At 39.2% G+C, this 21360-nt stretch overlaps 1 pseudogene; it reads right to left on the reverse strand.

Annotated features, from left to right (window-relative positions):
• Window positions 1–19999: 19999 nt before the first annotated feature.
• LOC118758885 (shieldin complex subunit 3-like) lies at window positions 20000–20759 on the reverse strand (annotated as a pseudogene).
• Between the last annotated feature and the right edge of the window lie 601 nt (window positions 20760–21360).

Raw genomic sequence — 21360 nt, forward strand, 5'->3', positions numbered from 1 at the left:
TCTCGTCACTTTGCTCTTACAATTTTATTATAATTTTGCCTTCTGTAAGATGTTTACATTTATCTTTTCTTTGCCCACTTCTGCTGTGGCATATATATGCCAATGAAAATGTTGGTATCAGCAAACATTTTTATTGGGTGTGTCCTCACTGTCCAAATGTTTGTTTTCAGCATGAACTGCTTGCATCAAAAGCTTTCATGAAACATGCATCTGTTTTAAACCCATCCTAACAGCTCAAATATTCCTGTTTCCTTAGGTCACCTTCTATTCAGCGCTTCTTTTCTTATGAGTGCCCCTGTTGGGCAAGATTTTTTTCTGAGTTGCCTGGTAGGAATGTTTGTAAAAACATTTGTGGATAGCCCAAACATTTTTTTAATAACATTTGCTTGGAAAAATTTTACTGGCAGCAGTCAGGACACATTATTTAAACATATTTCAAAATATTTATGAATCCATGCAATACTTTGGCGGTGTCTGTAAAGATGAATTGATGGTTTTTCTAGTCAAGTCTTTTTGTTTGTTGGTTTTTGGTCATCCATAGTGGTTGACTGACAAATGTTTGATAGAATTTCCACAGACACCAATTTGATTAACTTATTAGTAAGGTGGTTTTAGCATCTTGAGTCTTCTGTACTTTCTTCTCAGAAAAGTGAACTTACTAAACAAATTAAATTAACTTTACTATGATCTTGACAGATGCTTTATTCTTCACTGGTATTTTAGGCTTTTTATTCCTGTCTTTCTAAACAATAATTCAGAAATATGATGGATTTGTTAGGATCATATTGGTAGCAGGATTTAGAAACAGGTACACCTTTGTAAATTCTGTGGTTCTTTTTTTTTTTTTTACAATCTTTACATAGTTAATTAGGGCACTAAGAATCAAGAGCTACAGGAAAGTGGGTAAGATCATTGATTCCACATTATTTTTTTTTCCGTATCTGGGTAAGGGAAGATAAAGGAAGAAGTCCCATTCAGCCTCTTACCCATCCCAGGTCCCCGATGTGGGGCATGCTCCAAGGGTCTTGCTCAAGTGGTTTTGATAGTTCAACAGTTATGAATTGCTGCCAATCTTGCCATTCCAAGCACAATGAAATCGCTACAGAATCCACTGGCTGACATAGTCCAGCTTAGAGTCTCAGTTTGCTCAGTTTTTCACTGCCAACATATGGCTGGGGTAGTTGATTGATTTCTTCTGTCCTCTGTTGTGGTGCCAGGTATCCTCAGCAGGTTCTGATGGACCGCCATATCCTCCATGTGCACCTGGCTTTTCTGTCCACTGCTCCATGTAAGCCTCTGAGGAGGCTAGGCTCTGGCACTTGCACTCCAGCACAGGCCATGGAACCTGCACTTTTCATCATGGTTAGGGTTCTGAGTCCGGAAGTTCAACTGTGGAGATCCCCAAAGAAACTTTGTCGGAGGTGGTCCCAGACCAGATTCTTGTGTGTACTTGCAAGTACAGACAAGAATTCTGTGGTTCTTAACGTAGGCATTACACTATTGTTTTAAAAAAGGTTACTTTAAAAGTATATGACTAGAGCCCGGCACGATAGCGTAACGGTTAAGGTCGTCGCCTTGAAGGCGTTGGGATCCCATATGGGAGCTGGTTCTAATCCTGACAGCTCCACTTCCTGTCCAGTTCCCTGCTTGTGGCCTGGGAAAGCAGTAGAGGATGGCACAAAGCCTTGGGACCCTGCACCCGCGTGGGAGACCCAGAAGAAGCTCCTGGATCCTGGCTTCGAATTGGCGCAGCTCCGGCCCTTGTGTCTGCTTTGGGAGTGAATCATCCAATGAAAGATCTTCCTCTCCATCTCTCCCCATCTCTGTAATCTGCCTTTCCAATAAAATAAATAAATAAATAAAATCTTAAAAATAAAGTATATGATCATGTCAAAATTAAGAAATAAAATGCGGCCCCCAGACCCAGGGGGAGCAACGGAGCCCCCAGGTTGGCAGCCATAGGGGCCGCCTCAGAGCTGGACTAAAGTCTGAGCTCGGCCCTGCTCCCGCTAGTTGGGAGCGGGCAACTCGGGTGAGTTTCATTGTTAGGGTGGGGGCAGATTGAAACTTCGGCAAAGTGGCAGGCTGCCGGGGGTGCCTCTACTCCAGGAAACTCGGCTGCAGAATGGCGCCAAACCCCACGGGCGCGTTCGTAGTTCCCCCCAGACCCAGGGGGGGCAACGAAGCCCCCAGGTTAGCAGCCATGGGGGCCGCCTCAGAGCTGGACTAAAGTCCGAGCTCCGCCCTGCTCCCGCTAGTTGGGAGCGGGCAACTCGGGTGAGTTCCATTCGCCAAACCCACAGCAGGGAGGCTGAGGGCGAGTCCTCTGTTCTGGGCTAGTGCACCAAGTGGTACCAGGCTCTGCCTGCTGGCTGCCCGGCAGCGAGCTCAGAGATTTTTATGATATGGAAAGCTATTTGGGGACACCCATCAATAGGCCCAAATTTGGTATAGAGGAGACAGGATTCCTCGCAATGTCCAGGAACAGAGGCTTGAATCTCTAGGACAACACACCCACCGCCCTCATTGGATGGTGAATAGAACACAGGTCAAGCCGAGTTGGGCCATTACGCCTGCTACTCTGCTTGAATCAAGGATGCGAAGCCACAATGTGAAAGGCTGAGGCTAGGACAAATGAGGGACTGCAACAAGCTGAGTCAGAGCAACCACTGGCAGGCATATGATCTACGGCTAGTAACAGGCCCAGTCTGGGAGCCAAGGGGATACCCTAACTGGGTTGAGGCTCCCTCCAAGGGGAACGTGTGTAGGAATGGGGGCTGTGTCCTAACCTAGAAATAGTTGTAGTCTCCCAAGGCACTAGTATGGGCTGGGATTGGATGCACCGGACTGTGCCAGACCCCAACACCGTCTGGTGTCCTGGATAACCAGGGTAAACATGAGACTTTCTAGGCTAGGTCTCGACCCCCCACTGAGCCACTTGTGAACTGTATGTGGGTATAGACGAGCCACAGCTGGGCTGAAACATCCTATAACAAGAACCTGAATGGGGTGAAAGCCAGCCAGGTTAAGCCACTGTTCCTGCTTGGACAGGAGGTGAACTGAGAAGAGCTGGCTCAAAAACCCTCTGGTATGCGCATAACTTGGCAAAGGGAGAGGCTCAGAGGGAGGTACCTGGGCAACTCCTCTGGCAAGATACAGACCCTCCAGGTCAGTGCAAGAAGCACAATAGGAAACAGCCCAGAATAGGCCATGGAAAATTTCCCACGGGCATACATTTGGCATGGGACAGGGGCAGACCAGACTGAATCAGTGCATGTTGTCCACTGGCATATTCAAACACCAGAACAGAGTGTGGGTTGGGCCGGGTTTGGTTGCGACAAAACCAGCGTACAACGTGGAATGTCAGGGCGAGGTTACCGGTACTAGATTTGACTGCAGCGCCCAACCAGCACACGTGAGAACCAGGAGGGGCAGAGCCGGCGGGGGAGAATTTAGGGGCTGGTCCCCTCACCAGGCAGCTACTCCCACTGGAGAGCGTGGGCTGGTTTGGGGACAGACCAGACTAAGCAGGGCTACAACACCTGTGTGCCGCATGGGAACTCGACCAGGGAAAAGCCAGACTGAGCAAATTATCCCCTACTGGGGCAAGCATAAATTAGAATGGATGAGGGGTGTAAGGCCTTAGCCACTACACCAGCTGGCAGAAGCTGGCTCTGGGGACTAATTCTTCAAGTCAAATCGCGGAACCACCCGAAAACTGCATAAACCGGGACAGCGAACGAACCAGGAGGGAAACAATGGGTTCCCCCCTCCTGAGTCACTGCTCCCGAGGGAGGACATGATAACTTGGAAGGGGGCTGGGGTGGCTAGACAGAGAGGAACTCAACAACATCTGTGGGGGCTGGATGGCCGAGCTGGTTAGTCAGAACTAAGCTTTAAGACCCAGGGACAAATACAAGAGCTAAATGGGATGTGGGACAGACTGGACTAGTCTGCTCTACACACAGGCAAACCAGGATAGGGGGCGGGCGGGCCTGGTGGGGGTTATTGTGGGTCGCCCCTACTAGGCTGCAGCTCCCACTGGCTGACGCAAGTGCCGAGTACGTGCTAGGCAGAACCAGCCTAGTCTGCAACACCCACTGGTTCCAGAGCAACTCCAGTCAGAAAACAAACAAGCCCAGGAATTGCACCTACAAGCTGATTGTGGCGATCACCAGCTGGACTCAGAACCTTAGCCAAGAAAAGACAGAGGACAGAACGGGTCAATCAACCATCTCAGATATATGTTGGCAGCGAAAACCGGGCCAATGAAGACTCTATGATGGATAGTGTCAACCAGTGAACACTACAACGACCTCATCGAACTGGGAGTGGTGAGACTGGCAGTGATTCATAACTAGAGAAATATTAAAACCACTAGGGGTTGATCGCAGCTAAATAGTCTCCCCAAGAAGCTGTACATTCCATCTAGACAATGAGCAGCTGGACTATGTGCTTAGCATCTGTTTGCAAGGGAAGAATCTTGATTGAATTTGAACTGTAATGCTGCAACGGGGTGGGGGGGCCCACCGTGGGAGAGGGGTATGGGGAGGGGTGGGGGGAACCTCAGAGCCTATGAAACTGTCACATAATGCAAAATAATTAATAAAAAAAGAAATAAAATGCGGAAATTATTTGTGCATCTATGCGAAATAACCAAATAAAATTATTTCTTGGGCCCAGTGCAGTAGTCTAGAAGATAAAGTACATGGCTTGCATGCACTCGGATTCCATATTGGCACTGGTTCTAATGCTGTTAGCCCCGCTTCCTATCCAGCTCCCTGTTTGTGGCCTGGGAAAGCAGTCAAGGACAGCTCAAGGCTTTGGGACCCTGCACCCATGCGGGAGACCCAGAAGTGGCTCCGGGCTCCTGTCATCGGATTGGCACAGCTCTGGCCATGTGGCTGCTTGGGGAGTGAATCAGCAGACAGAAGACCTTCCTTCCTCTTTGTCTCTCCTCTCTGCGTATCTGACATTCCAATAAAAATTTTTTTTAAATAAAGAAAAACCTTTTTCTTGTGTTTGTATTTTGTTAATAGTGCTTAATTTTCCTATTCTCTGAAGTGAAGAAGAAAATTTAAGTCTGTCATTAGATCTGGATCTTGCTTTTGGTTTATCTGACTTGCAAAAGGAGGGCAACAAATATCTTCTTAACTATGGCTTCTGAGTGTAATAATGTGAACTAATTTCAAAAATGCATATTATGAGAGAGGCTTAATGAATGAAAGGTTTCTTTTCTTATACCCAACTCTAGTTGCTAAGTTTGCCTTCTTGCACATTTCTTGTATTCTCTCTATATTTTCTGTGTAGTTTTTCTCTCTGTGTATTTGTGCTATATTTTATGTGACTCTATACTATATATATATATATATATATATATGTATATATATATATATACATATATATATATATATATCTGAGTATGTATTGACTTTCTATGTTCATGTATGTGTGCCTTTTTGCTCACGACCAGTGTTTTTCTCTGTGTGTCTCCATTTTCTCTTGGTCTCTTGTCTATGCTGAACCAATGTCCTCCTCTTTGTGCCTTTGTGTTAACTTATCTCTTTTTCTCAGTGGCTATGGTGTGTGTGTGTGTGTGTTCTTCATTTCTATGTTGATTTCGAAAAATCTTTCCATTTACCTGACTTTGCTCTTTTCTCTCTTTTCTCTCTTTTCTGCTGTTTCATTTTTATTTATGCCTTTCTCAATTTCTATTAGGTTTCAGACCTCCGTGTGTTATTTCTTTCTTGGTGACATAATATTGCAGTTTGGCTGTGCTACTGTATTTGAAATTTCCTGTTTTACAAATAACAAAATTCTCATGTTATACACTATAGATGCATTTTCTACTTGTAATAAGAAAGCAATTCAATTGTATATATGAAACACATGAAATTTTATTTCCTTTATATAAATAAAAAAGAAAAAATAAGAAGTTAATTAGCCCTTTAAAATTTGAAAATAGGGGCAGATGTGTTGGCTTATCAGACAAATGTTCCACCTTTGATGCCAGCATCTCATTTGGGCACCAGTTCTAGTTCTGACTACTCTGTTTCCAATCCAACTCCCTGCTAATGGTCTGGGAAAGCAGTAGAAGATAATCAAAAACCTTGGGCTCCTCCACCCATGTGGGGGACTCAGAGAAGCTCCTCGCTCCCAGCTTTAGCTTGGGATCAAATGGGAAGTGAACCAATAGATGAAAAATTGTCTTTCCCTTTTCTCTTTATGTAACTCCAATTTTCTAGTAAAATAAATAAATCTTAGTTTTTTTTGGAAAGATCTATTTATTTTTATTGATCTAGGGAAAGAAAGACAGAGAAGGATCTTCCATCACTGGCTCACTCCCCAAGTGGCCATGACCTCTGGAGCTGAGCTGATCTGAAGCAAGGAGCCAGGAGCTTTTTTAGGGTCTTCCATGTGGGTGCAGGGTCTCAAGATTCTGGGCCATCCTCTACTGTTTTCCTAGGCTACAGCAAGGAGCTGAATAGGAAGTAGAGAAGTTGGAACATGAACTGGTGTCTTTATGGGATCTTGGCACTTGAAGGGGGAGGATTAGCCAATTATGCCACCACACTGGGCCCTAAAATAAGTAAATCTTTAAAAAATTTTGAAAAGCTTATTTTTCTGTTTCATTAGAAAAATTGATAAATGCAAATTTTCCTAACTGTAAATTAAAGGAAAGTCAACTAAAAGAATAAGGTTACATTTTTTACTATCAGATTGCTAAAGATATCCATTTTGTGGTAGTAGAATATAATAGCATTAAATCAGGATTTCAGGAAGTACACATGTATCAACATCTTAAATATGTCAGGGTCTTCAAAATGTTCAAAAACAATGTGTGTTAAAAGAAGTTATGCTTGAATTTAAGGGTTTTTTTAATTAAAGTTTTAAAATTCTATGTTCCGTAAACATTTATAAGTATATTCCTTAATAACCTTGACTCAATAATTCTATTGTAGGGATTTGTTGCAAAGAAATTGCCAGATAATGATGTAAATATTTTATAATTGCCTTTAGAGGAAAAAAATAAAAGCCCATCAATAAATAGTTGGTTAAATGAATTATGATAAAACAAATATAATAGGATATAATAAGTTAATGAAAAATTCTATGATATATTGACAACTGGCACAAAGTCAGGTTACAAAAATATTCAAAAGCATGGAGTTGATGGTAAGGATGGGTAAGGGTCACACACATCACAAAATATGTCCCACCTTTATTTCTCATCCAGCTTCCACTGATGCACATCCTTGGAGCAGTAGATTGTGACTGAAAATAGGTATCTGAGCCCATATGGGACACCAGGATGGAATTCCTGACTCCTAATTCTGTCTTGGTTCAACATTGGCAGTTGTGGTATTTGGGGACTGAACTAGCAGTTCAAAGATGTCCCTCCTTCTCTTTTTGTCTCTTTCTGCTGCTCTTCAAAATAAAAGTAAATAAATAAGCTTCAAAGATATGCAAAATCTATATAATATATACCATTTATTCATTAAAAGTTATATACCTATATTATATAGAATTCTTATGCATTAAGTACTGCAGTTACATTATGTTATTTTTATAGATTGCAAGAAATAAAAGAACATCTAGCTTCAATATGTTCTGGATTTACCAAGAAAGTACTAGAAAAATAATAATAGTGCATCAAACTCAAGAGAGATTTTTGGTTGTCAGTTTTTTGTAAGATTTTTAAATTTTTATTGGATAGTCAGATATACAGAGAGGAGGAGAGACAGAGAGGCCCGATGATTCACTCTCCAAGTGGCCACAACTGTCGGTGCTGCGCTGATCCGAATCCAGGAACCAGGAACCTCCTCCAGATCTCATACACAAGTCCAGGGTCCCAAGGCTTTGGGCCATCCTCGACTGCTTTCCTAGGCCACAAGCAGGGAGCTGGATGGGAAGCAGGGCTGCTGGAATTAGAACTGGCACCCGTACGGGATCCCGGTGCGTTCAAGGTCAGGACTTTAGATGCTAGGCCACGCCACTGGGCCTGGTTGTCAAATTTTAACACAGATGAATATTTTTATATTTTAAAATATTAAATTGATCATTTTTCCTGTGTTTTCTCTCTCTCCTCCCCCATTTGAATTGATGCTGTATGAAGAATAATTCCACATCTTGGCTAAGGCATTTTTTTTTAGGTGTTCCAGAAATACTATGCCTTGGTATGTGCTATCTTAATGACTTGTCAAGAAAATGTTTGCTTAAACCTTTGGAAAAATAGAAAAAAAATTAAGCAATCTACTTGTCAAAATGTCATTGCAATTTGAAGCTCAGGGAGTCTGAGCAAATATAATGTGAAACAATAAAGGTGAATACTTTGCTATCCTTGGAAATTGGCACTAATGTCATTGAAAAGCTAAGCTTGAAAATTTAATGTTTATTAATATGATTCCATAATTTTATTTTGCATAAGACTGTTCTGAAGAACGAATGTATTAGGCAGAGTCTTAGACTTTACCCCAGAAACTCTGATATGATTGGTTTAGAGTGGATATAAAATCTGTATTTTTAATAAGCTTTCAAACTGATTCTAATACAAGAGATTCACGGCACATTTTAAGAAATTGTATTAATGAGTAAATTACAAAAGATAGCCTACTTTAAAAATTTGACAGACTTTTCCTGAATCATATCTACTAGATGTATTCCTAAGAGGAATCTTTAAAATACAGATTTTATTTTCATTATACATTCCATTTCAAGTCCATTCTAGACCACAATGCTAACCCATAATTTTAATGTGCTTACAATGTTTACTTCCATAAAATAAAAATTAGCATACCTTTTACTCAAATGTGACATTAATATTTATACATTTCTTCTCATTCTTCTTATTACAATGGACAATATGTATTCCCAAGAACATCATCAGGAAAGTGTGACAAATATGAAAAAAACAGATACCTACAAATTCAGAATTCTGATAAGTCAAAACAGCTATGTAATATAAATAAAAGATGACTTTATAGCACTTGTCATGATTAGAATATCACAACTTTGTTCCTAAAAGAATAAAATAAAATACACTGCAAGCCACTGGAGTTTAAGTTTGCTTCACAAGTAATTGTAAAGGTCCTGAAAGAAGGAGCACAAGATGCAAAGCAAGCTTAGCACATCACCACCGATCTGTGAATAACCAAAACATACTTTAAGTGTACAGCTCAACTACTTTGCTGTTTAACACAAAACTATAGTACTGTTGGTAGGAATTCCAACAGCCTTCCATGATGTAACTGATAGCTGAAAATGACTGCCACATTCAGACTATCAGAGCTTTGTGGCTGGAAAAGCGTTTAGTTCAGTATTGCCAAAACTTTAATGTGCATGTGAATCACTCGGGAAGATTGTTAAAATGAAAATTATGATTGGTGGCCCATAGTGCATAATTCCTGAGATTCTGCGTTCCACACAAGCTGCTGTCCCAAAGACCACACTTTGAGAAGCAAGGATTTATTACAACTCCTTTTCTGAGCAGATGAGGAAAAGCCAGTATTTTACTTGGTGTTGTGGGGCATGACTGTGTTGATGGTGGACATAAAGTCACTGGGGCTGCCACTAATGAGGTCTGTCCAATGAGGTCTTGGAACTGACTTTCCTACATAGAGATTTTCAACTTTTGCTTTCATTCTGTGAGAAACTTAAAAATTCCTTTTAATGGCCAGAGAAAGCTCCTCTCCCTAGTTTCGAAGGAAGTTTACTGTTCTGTTTCTGCGGACTGCTCAGGGATCCTGGTTGTCGTTCTGATGACCCTGGATCCTGCAAGGCAGGAATTGGGCTTCTTCCATCCCACATTGTAGGTCCAAATGGGGATGGGTGACCTCAGAGTTCTTGGCCTCTGAAGGCACTCCTTTTCCCCCGTGGTCTCCTTGGCAGTAGGGATGTAGTCCTCGGTGGTCGTACTGATAGTCCTTGGTGAGGCTCCGGGAGTCTTCAGGATTGGGATACAAGCCTCCTCCTGTCCCCCTGCTCCACTCTGGGGTCCCCCCCTGCTCTATGCGTATGACCTCTTGTTAAGAGGTTGTTAGGATTGCTCCTGATTCCCCCCACATGTCTTTGTAGTTTTGCTATTGTCTAATGCTGACTCGAGTCTGCTGTCTATGAGTTACCAGTTATGATCCTGCTGGGTTATCCTTCTCCCGTCTTCCTCACACCTACTGGGGTGGTGTAAGATTTCTCTGCTCTCCCTTCCCATTTCCAAGTATCATAGGGCCTTACAAGTTTATTAGGTTTTACATTTCTTAATGTAGATCATAAGCAATCTGACTCATATCGATTGTTGGTTCATTGGTTACTTCAAAATGTCTTATTGCATGAGATACAGGCTGTTTGGGGTTGAAATAATATTACTGTTTTCTGGATTGACATCAGTTCATAACAGCCATATCAATCACAACAACAACAACAACATCAACAACAGAGTATAGCACCCTGATAAAATAATGCGCCTCTGAGTAACCAACACATGCTTAATTAAAAGGAAACAAAGAAGTCTTTTGGGAAATATGATGCCATCGTCTGCTTCATGAGCACGTGGTATCATTTCCCTAGTAACATATTGGTTAATCAATACCACGTCAATTAATGCCATAATGTTGTAAATGGTTGTAAATATTATGTTGGGTTTTTTACTTGATTGGGATGATACTCTGCTGGTTCTACCTTCAGACCAGAGATGGTCTCACCAAGAAGCCACTGAACTTACCAGGACAATAAGATGCTGGACTTTATGATTGGTCAAAACCTCCAATGAAAGAATCGCAACTGAATTTGAACTATGGAAATGCAACAAGGTGGAGCAATCCGCCGTGGGGGAGGGGAGGGTTTGGGGAGGGGCGGGGGTAATTCCAGTGCATAAAAAAAAATGTATCACCTAATGCAATGAAATAAATAAATAAATAAATAAATAAATAAATAAAATTCCTTTTAATGAATTTCCACTTTTCTTCTGAACTTCCTAGAGATAGCTTTTATTGTTAGCCAAAATTGTGTAACTTATAGAAGCAATGTGCTGGGACTTACATTAAGAAGAAATATGCCGTGTTTGCATCACAAAGAAACATTGTCTCCTGCCCCTCCCCCAATCCTGCCAAACATAATGGTAGTGATAAGTACATTTACTTAATGTTGTCACAATTCCATTGGTGACTAAAATATCTGTCCAGTCTGACTTCCCTCAACTTCCAGTCAATTTCTTATTTGACATCTCCATTTTAGTGAGTTGTAGGAATAAAAAATTTAACATGTCCAAAATCCAAAATTGAACCTATTAAACCAGATGGTTCTTTAACAAATGGTTGTTTTAATGCAATTACTCGGGCAATAAGCCTAGCAATAACCCTTAATTTCTTTTTTTCTCTTGCTTCAAATTTGTTAGTAAGTTATATCAGCTCTGACTAAAAATCTAATCATGTCAACCATATTCCATTTCTACTGCCTTTTCCCCATTAAAAACATCATCATCTGCATTTTAGAGAACTGCAGATCTTCCTTACTCTACTTACTGCTTCCATTTTAGCTTTTTCACATGGTAGCCTGAGTGGTTCTTTCAAAAAGTGAACTAGGTCACATTACTTTGATGATCAGATCAGATGAGTAGGTTCCCCATTCTACAGGGGAGAAAATCTGAAATCTGTCATAAATGTAGGGATTATATCATCCAACCCTTACCTGAGCTTCTCTGTTTTAATCTTGCTTCTCTCTCCTCCTGACATACATTGCCCGGTGTATGCTGGTCTCCTTGACATTTCTTTAATCAGAATGAAAGTTCCATAAGGCATGGATTTTTTACCTGTTATACTCACTGCCATATTCATGGCACCTAGAATAATGTCTGCCACAAAGTTGTGGCATTGTTAGTTCTTAAATAAATGCATTAAGAAATTTAGAATTAATCATGCACAGTGAACATGACATGCCCTGATAAGGGAAAGCTAATGGCAAGTGGCAGTTGGTAACAGGAGGCAAGATGGCAGTTATTACTACCAACTACCTATGTTATTCCTACCCCTAGTCACCTATTCATGAAATTAACTATAATTTTGAAGTTCAGGGTGTTTTCCAATGAGTTTCAATCAAGAAAGTGGTAAGACATGTTGACTTTAACTTGAGATTTTCTCAAAAATTTTTAACAAGAGGAATACAACCAGATATAGGTTCCTTCCAGTGATTCTGGTGCCGAGTGATGACAAGACACCAATGCAAACAGCCAAGTAGATGATGTTTTATTGTTACTGCAGATCATTTTTCTGAATGGTTTGTGTATTTTAGCAAGGAAATACAATAGACACCTTGTATTTGGTTAGTATCAACTAACCAAATGAATTGCTTAACAATCATTTTAAGCTTGTTTCTAGGAGAGACCAAAAAAAAAAAAAATCATAAAATGTTTATTTAAGAGGAGTAGTGGCGAAATATTTTGATTCAAAAAAATATGTAAATATGCTCACACAGACAAAAGCATGTAAAATGAACAAATATTTGAGTTTTTAACATCTTTCCACACCTCTATCATCAGGCAAGACTAGATTTTATGAAGTGATGGGCATGAGTATTAATGCTCCAGTTTCATGCAAGCATCTCCCTGTTTTTTTCTTTTACTTTTTTTCTTCTCAGTGATATATGTGTATCTATACATACAAGTAGATATCTATATAGTTAGATATAGATATCTATTGATAGATGACAGATAGATAGATTCATCTATCTAGACAAATAATTATTATTTAGGTTTTTGAAAGTGTTTCCTGGCCTTATTCAAGGCACAAAATCAACTATCTTCTCCTAAAAGTTTCATAGTGTAGCCCATTGAACCAGTGGAAACCAAGTTGCTAAGATTTATAATTGGATTGAGTTTAGAAATAATTGATGCTTTCCAGTTTGAATTTTAGTGGTCTAAGCAAAGACTTTGTCACCTGCTTCTGCAATGCTGGGGCAATTTGCATATAAACTCTGTTCAAATGCCACAGTTCCTACTTCCCTTCTCATGTACAGTTTAGCTCGGGTAAGGACAATACTTCAGCTTGCCCTGTGTGCTGTTTACCTGGTACTCTTATCTTTTTCCTTTTTCTATTAATCTGCTTTTCCTGGATGATGGACCTTATTTTCAAGTTCTCTTCAATATGGACTGATCTAACTACAACTAAACTACTCATATAAATCCAGCAACTGGTAAAGCTACTATCCAGAAATTCTTTGATGTTCTATCTTCTTAAGTAGAATCTCATGAGTATTGGATTATGCCTAAAATTGGCTCAAATGTACACTCTTACATGAAGACCATCTCCATTGACAAGATGATTCTCATAGCCACAGTTCTGCTGGTATATATAAATCTTTCATTTTGTTTGTTTCTACTATTGACAAGGTAGTATGCCTGAGCCTAAAGTCCATATATGTTATGGCATGTACCTGAAGTGCCAATAGATTACAATGATTAAAATGGTTTTCAATGTTACTTTTTTCATGAAGTTGTATACAATTTCATGAAATTCTGTTAAGGCAATTCTACCTTCTGGGTCAGGCATCCTAAAAAACCATGATTTTCCATTGTAATTGGCTTATTACAAGTGAGTTTGTCATAATAGCGATAGTATTTCTACTTGCAAATATTCAGAATAATTATAATTTATGGAAGGACTAGGAATCCCATGGATTGAAAGAACCCATTTTGCTTTTTTTCTTGGAGTTACAGACTCATACACTCATAAAGGCATTATTACTGCTAATATCTAATTTAAAATTAATTAAGAGATTTGAATCTAATACATTCTTTTTCTAGGCTTGCGACTTTTCTCACTTAGAAATGATGGGAGTGGAATCCTGTTATTGTGAGTTCAGTCTCACTAATTTACTACCAACACTAAAAATAAAATGATAAAGAAAGGGCAAGGTTGGACATTTGTTGTATAAACACACTGATAATTAAGTTCCTACATAGATAATTCCAGGGTGCCTATGAGACATGAATGCATTAGGACAAGAGCAGAGGTTAAACTTAATGACTTGAATGAAATTAATTGGTAGATAAGACAATGTAGTATTTTTCTGTGGAGTTGCTTGGTCAAAGGGCATGTGCTTTTCTAATTTTGATAGAACTGTTAAAATGTTCTCTAAAGAGGAAAATGATGCTTTAGTTCTAAATTTCAAGAAATCACTGTCATCACAAAACATCATTACTAAGGAAAGAATGTGTAGTCTGAAATGAAGACAGTGGAAAAAAGAGTAAAAATGAACTTGATTTTGGAAGAATTTTCTCCAGAATAGTGCCCACGGATCTGATTATATAACAATGACCAAAATTTTGTTACAATACAAAAAAAGTATAAATGTATAATCTGGTTACTGATTAAAGTAGCTATCCCATATTTATATAGGTTAGATACATTTTATGTGCTTTACTAAGTGAATAAACTGTACTGTGGTTAATGTTTTCTCCCTTCAGTTACAAAAAGTGGAGTACAGAAAGAATAGAACCTCATAAATGTTACATAACCATTATTACTAAAAATATTTTGAGAAACTTATTCATTCATACGTGCATATGAAATAGTTACTTAATCAGCACACAGAGTATTTAATACTTGTAACTATATGAAGCACTTAATATAAGGAAAATAAATAATCATAATTCCTCACAACTAATTGGTTATAATCTAGTTGCCTGTTTAAACACATTATAGACTATTGATAATTAAAACTGTGAATAGTTCCATGTGATCAGAACAGGGTTCATTAAAAAAAGTCATGTGGTTCTCATAACTTTCTTTTGTAGGAAGAAATGACCTTAAAAAGCTTCTTTTGGGAAGGTATGAAGGATGTGGAAATTAACAAGACAAAAGGAAGAAGAAGGAGCCCAGGTGGAGATACCAGCTCAGATGAGAGGACTGAGGTAGAGAACAGGTATTTGATTTTCAGAAGCGTACGTGTTGATGTGTCTATGATGTAGTGAGGTTAATAGCAGTTATAAATATCATAGGAGGGATAGGGTGGGAACCTAAGTTTGCAGAGCATTTTCACTATTGTAGAAAGTTTGTATTAAGCACAACTGGATACTTGCAGATGTAGAATCAAACATTTTCTTTCAATCATACATAGTATCAAAACCAAAAGGCAACTTAGTTTAGAATGGATGGGTTTACTGAATTGTGAACTAAAGTGCTATGTAGACCCATGCTCTGTGGGGAATTTGTTCTATCTTTTCTTAGTTTCCTCCTAAGGAATCCATTATTTCTGGCATTAGACCTACATAGTAAGTATTTCCAAATATATTTATTTGTAGTTTATAGTTAAATAAATTCCCCTGAAAGCTTTGCACAAGGTTTAGCAAAAATCTCAGCCATAAAATCTGGATTGATGATTGAGTGATCCAAATATTAATGGTGAATTTGTTTCAGATATGTTGTGTTTGAAACCGTTACAGCACACTGATAGTGATTTTCTCTGGATTGTTATGGGGAAGACACATGCTCAAGATTTAAAAATAAAGACTGTTGTTTATAAGGCTGGCATGGCATTAAGGAAGAAGCGGTGTATCTATAGACAAAAGCTGGGAGACTATCACACTCGAGTTCCAGAACACATCAAAATGGCATGCTTCTTTTAAGTGAAGCTATTACTAAGATTTCCCTTGGAATTATTTTGTAATGAGAAGTAAGGAAGTTTTTGTGAAGCACTTTCACATGGGAATAGGAACTTGAGTGATGACTCAGAGAGAAAGGCAAAAATACATTGTTATAAACTAGCAAGCTTCAAAAGTCTCTGAAAAGGATACTGATAACATACTTTCAAAGGTCATCATGTGGAGTGATAAATATTTTGCTCCAATAAAGGAGATATAGTAGTTTCCTAGGAGTGTAAAAATACAAAGGTTCTTTAATAGCTTTAGGTTTTAGAACACATGACACAAAGTGGGGTTTTTTGTACTTATTGTTGGTTTGAAGATTTATTTATTTTGAAAGTAAGAGAGAGAGAGAGAGAGGAAGGGAAAAAGGGAGCGTGGAAAGGAGGAAGAGAGAGATAATCTTTTATCCATTTTTATCTTCCATCTTCCATTTTCACCATCTTTCATCACTCTCTAGATGGCCACAATGGTCAGTGCTAGATTAGGCCAAAGCCAGGAGCCAGGAGTCAGGAGCCAAGAGCTTCATCTAGGCAAGGGCCCATACGCTTGGTGGACTGTTTTTCCAGACCATTAACGGGGAGCTGAATGAAAAGTGTAGAAGCTGCAACATGACCCAATTCCCATATAGGATATCAGCATCACAGACAGAAGCTTCCCTAGCTAAGTCACAAACCTGGCTTTGACAAGGAAATCTGATGACCATGGAAAGAATGATTTCTTCATCAGTAAACATTCTGGATATTTGAGTCTGGATTACAACAAAAAAAATTAGGAATGAGGATGCAGATTGGAGAATCCGTATTGTAGAGGTGATGAATAAAAACATGTCTAACAATTGAGAAATTAGTCCAGGAAAAGAGTGTTGATCAAGGATTTTCATTTCTGGCAACCATGAGAAACAGAGATCTATTATAATTATTCTTGAGGAATGGATATCAAATTTTAAATGTTCTACAGGTAATCATAATATACAATCGAGATTAAAAATATCACCACAGTTAGAAAAGAACTAGCACTTTGATTCCACAGAGGAGCTGCAGTGATGTAGCATGTGATGGGCAGCAATCTAGCTTCCAACATCTTTACCTCATGGGATTATACTAAGCATACGTTATATTAGGTGTAAAGGGGAGCTTTTTAACAAAAAAATCAATATTAAAGTTTATTAATACAGCTATTCTTAAATACAGAGTTTATCAAAATTATCCAAGTAGGCCTAATCCAATCAGATGTATACTGAAAGTAAAGGTCTTTGGTAATAAAGGAAAAGATTTCAGGCTTTCAAAGACCAAGCAGGATTAAAAATACCCCCACTGTCCTAAAATTTATAAGATCATGTGCCAAGGAAACAGGAAACGAGTCCCTGCAATCACAAGGAACTGCATTCTCTCAACTGGAATGAGATTAAAGCAGAATGTTCTCCAGAGACTTAGATAAGAGCCCTGAAATGCCTTGTGCCTTGTGAATCAGAGAGGGTCCAGATTTCTGACCTATCCTCTGTTAGCTAACAAATGAGTGTTTTGAACTGATAAATTTGTGGTTAGTTGTTATGGTGCAAAAGAAAACTGTTATACAGAAGGAGAACTGGAAAAGCCAAGGTAGCAAGAAAAGATGTTTGTTGGTTTGTCCATTAAATTTGCCTTACATTTTGAAAAAATACCTCCTGCCTGTGAAGATGCAATTATGACCAGGGCTAATTTTTGGCTTTTATAGCATGATTGATACAGTATTCTATACCAGTAGAGTTAATTTGCTGTCATCTCTTTTGTCTAATATTTTCTATTTTCAAAACACTTAATTGATCCATTTGAATTTCTGACATCTTTCCAAACAAAATTCCCTCTGTTGTAGCATTGTCAGTTATACTAAGAGGAATCTGAGGGGTATTTTGTTGTATAGCTAGGATCTAGTGGTGGAAGTGGAGACTGAATTTGATATTAGAGGGCAAGAGCACATGGATAAGCTCATGCACACATTTTTATTAGAAAGGGAAGCAAAGAAAGATGATGTAAACAGAAACAACTTTGTAGAAGAAAATATATGTGAAAGCCTACATGTAGCAGGAGTCAGGGACTCTTCCACATTTGTTACATAGTGACAGCTACTGGGTGTGTTCAAGGGCCTTGGAGGAGTAGCAAGGAGGATAGCAGTGCCTACAAGTGACTTGTAAAGGAGTTAGCATCTTGGAGAGTATCTGGGATGCCAGTGGTGGGATGAATGCAGCTGCAGTGCTGGTGACACAGGCTGAGGCTGAGGGGAGGCAGCATAAACAATAAAGGAAGGAACTGTGATGCTGCTGGCATAGACAGTCAGTTGCTCGGCTCAATTCCAGAAACTGTCAGTTTAATGGTGTTGTTCAGGAATGACTTCCAAGACTCTCTGGGAGGGGACTGGAAAAGGCTCTTCCACAGATGAAGACAATGTAATGCAGAAAGCAGCTTTTGGTTGCTGCCATGACCCACATAGTTCATAAAAAATGGACCCTGGGATGCACCTGTTGTGTGTTAATGCTTTTTTCCCCTAGTACTCTCTCCCAACTGTCCATTGCTTGATTGTTAAATCAGGCTTTCATTTCTTCATAGATTTTTATTAAGCAGGGTTTCACTTGTTTGGGTTGCTTAAGACGAGTTTCTCAGTTCTTGACTGCAGAAAATGACTGCTTCTTTCCATCTCACTCTTTTTTTTGTGTACCAAGATAGCATGTAACATTTCTACCTCCTTTGGAATAAGTTTTCTGTTCATTTTATGTATTATTCTGCCGTTGTTCTCCTCAGAACTGATAATGGCTTTAGTGACACAAAGTAAAATGTATAAGCCTGTGTAACTTGGTTTGTAGAAAGTAAGCACAGCAGAAATTGCTCTTTCCTTACCTTCTTTGTTGGGTACCTTACCTGATACCTTGGCTTGTTCTCTAATAACTTGTGTACATTCACATCTGTTGGTCTAACCTCACTCTTTATTTCTCCGGCTACTAAATTCATTCCTTCATTATGTGACTATTAAAATAGGTTTCCTACCTTAACTCAAACCACACATACAATACATTCTCTACACCATAGTAAGATTTGCTATTTTTAAACACAAAAATAAAATTGGCTTTTTTCTTCATCAGTGGCTTAATAATTGTTGGATTATGCCCAAATTCTGCAGATAACGAACCAAACCTTTGAAGACCTTCATCTACTTATCCTGCCTCTATTTGGATCTTTTTAAAAAATACTTTTAAAATATTATTTATTTTTTAATTGAAAGGTAAAAGTTACAGAGAGTGGAGGAGATACGGAGAAATCTTCCATCTTCTGGTTCACTCCCAAAGTGACTGCAATGGCCAGAGCTGGGCTTTTCTGAACCTGGGAGCCAGAAGCATCTTCTGGGTCTCCCTTGTAGATACAGGGACCTAAACATTAGTGCCACCCCTGTCCCCCTGCTTTTCTAAGTTGCTAGCAAGGAGCTGGATCAGAATGCGGAACAGTTGGGACATAAATCAGTGTTCATATTCCCATATGGGATACTGGTGGAGGCTTAGCGTGCTTCACCAGGGTGCATGCCATCAATTTTTCTTTTCTTTTCTCTTCTCTTCTCTTCTCTTCTCTTCTCTTCTTTTCTTTTCTTTTCTTTTCTTTTCGTTTCTTTTCTTTTCTTTTCTTTTCTTTTCTTTCTTTCTTTCTTTCTTTCTTTCTTTCTTTCTTTCACAAAATATTTGAAACTCAGAGTTACAGAAAGAGGGAGAGAGATCTTTCATCTGCTGGTTCACTCCTCAAAGAGCTGTAACAGTAGAGCTGTACCATGTTGAAGCCAAGAGCCATGAGCTTCCTCTGAATATCCTGTATGTGTAGGAGCCCAAGTACTTGGGTCATTAGCCTCTGCTTTCTCAGGTATATTAACAGGGAGCTGTTTAATGTACTATGCCACAATGCTGGCCCTATCACTGGCTTTTCTAAATAAATCCTGTACTAAAGTAACACTAAACTGCTTTGTTGGCTTCTGCACTTTTGCACAAGCTATTTCTTTTATTCTTTCTCCTCATTCTTGCTGTTTTACACCATGGCTATTCTTCAAAGCATGATAACTGTCCCTCTAGATAGCCCCTCATCACATGGTCAGCTACAATATAATGTCTTTTCAAGTAGACAATGAACTTATGGAGGACTGAAGTTAGATTTAGTTATCTTTGTTTATTAAATGAACAACTAAATCTCTAGCTAGATTAATGAAGATCTGGCATATGTCTCATCCTGTTAATGTTTTCTTCTTGCTCTAATCTTCATTATTATTATTTTAAAGCCAGAAAAAGTTTATTCAACTATTTCACTTCATACTCAGTTGATTCAGAACATTCCTGTTTTGGATTATCAGCGAGATTCATTACATACTAAAAATAACACCATTCTCATACAGAAATAAATTAATTTTTCCAATAAGATATAATCTTTTCTTAATAAGATTTTCCACATATTCACAGTAGATAATATCACAGAACACCCATATTTGGCTTAAATGTCTCTGAATTGTAGCATTATAGGATGGAAGTTCATTGTGTCTAATAATTCGATTGAATTTTGCCCAAATATCTTCCAGAGTTTGGTGGTTACAAATAGTGTGTTCTATTGTCCATCTTGCTCTATAAAGTGAATGTAAATTTAGTGTCTTCAAGGTGTCTTGCAATTTTGGGGACAAAGGCAAAATCTCTCCAGTACATTGACTGCTGGGAAGCAAGACACTCCAGGATCTCTGCTTGTGCTGTTTTCCTTGCTCTAACTGCTTCTGCAGCTGCCCAGGGGAAGCCTGCATGTCCAGTGAGTGTGACAGCATCAACGGCTGCCTTCTCAGATGCGGCTGAAGCTCCAACAGACCCACTGGGCAGTCATAACTCTGAGATATCACCTCTTGTTCGAAAACGGTCAAGGATGAAGGATCGTTTCACATCTTTCATGGCATCTTTGGAAATCTCAGGTGGTGACCACTTAGGTTTCACTAGAAGTTCGGACCCATCATATGGAAACCAAGGAATAAATCTTTACTGTGGATGGGTAGGGACGTCTTGAATTACTTTTTCTGCGATTTTTGACAGTTGTGTGGGATCATTCTCATATAGTTGATAACGTAGTATTATTTCTGTAGTCATTCTGCAGTAATTTGTGTTATTCTTAAGGAAAATTTCTCAGCTGAACTCCTCAGAACTAGAATGTAATTTTATTATTACAATATTTTCTTGCCAAATCAGGGGGAATCATGACATTTCAGCGCCAGCAGGTGCTCCTGGTTCGGGGGGATTCGCTTCCATTTTGACCGGCCCTTCTGACTCACAGTCTACAGGAGCTGAAGAGATTCAAGTTGGCCCGTAAGAAAATGAAAAAGCACACGTTCGCGAAGAAAGAGCGTCCAACGTCTTTCTCCCACAGCGTCTCATCTCCAGTTGCTTAAATTCTCCTTTTACTATGACCTGGGCAGACCCCTCACCTCCCCGGCTTCTTCTCACTACGTCCATCCTTTGGCTCTTGGAGAGCTATACATAAACTACTGTATTTTACATCTCCAATCGCACATCGTGACGTGAAAAAAACACGCTTGAGTAACAACACACGACTTGGAAAAACTAATTTTATTGTTTTTGATTCGTTTGTAAGACAGACAAAGATGGAGATAAACACAGAGCGTGGGCATTACCTGCTTGTGAGCCTCTCAGGAAGTGAGGCACGGGGACTTCAGCTCCAGGCTTGCTGAAT

The sequence above is a fragment of the Ochotona princeps genome, chromosome 3, assembly GCF_030435755.1.
Source record: "Ochotona princeps isolate mOchPri1 chromosome 3, mOchPri1.hap1, whole genome shotgun sequence".
Lineage (NCBI taxonomy): Eukaryota > Metazoa > Chordata > Mammalia > Lagomorpha > Ochotonidae > Ochotona > Ochotona princeps.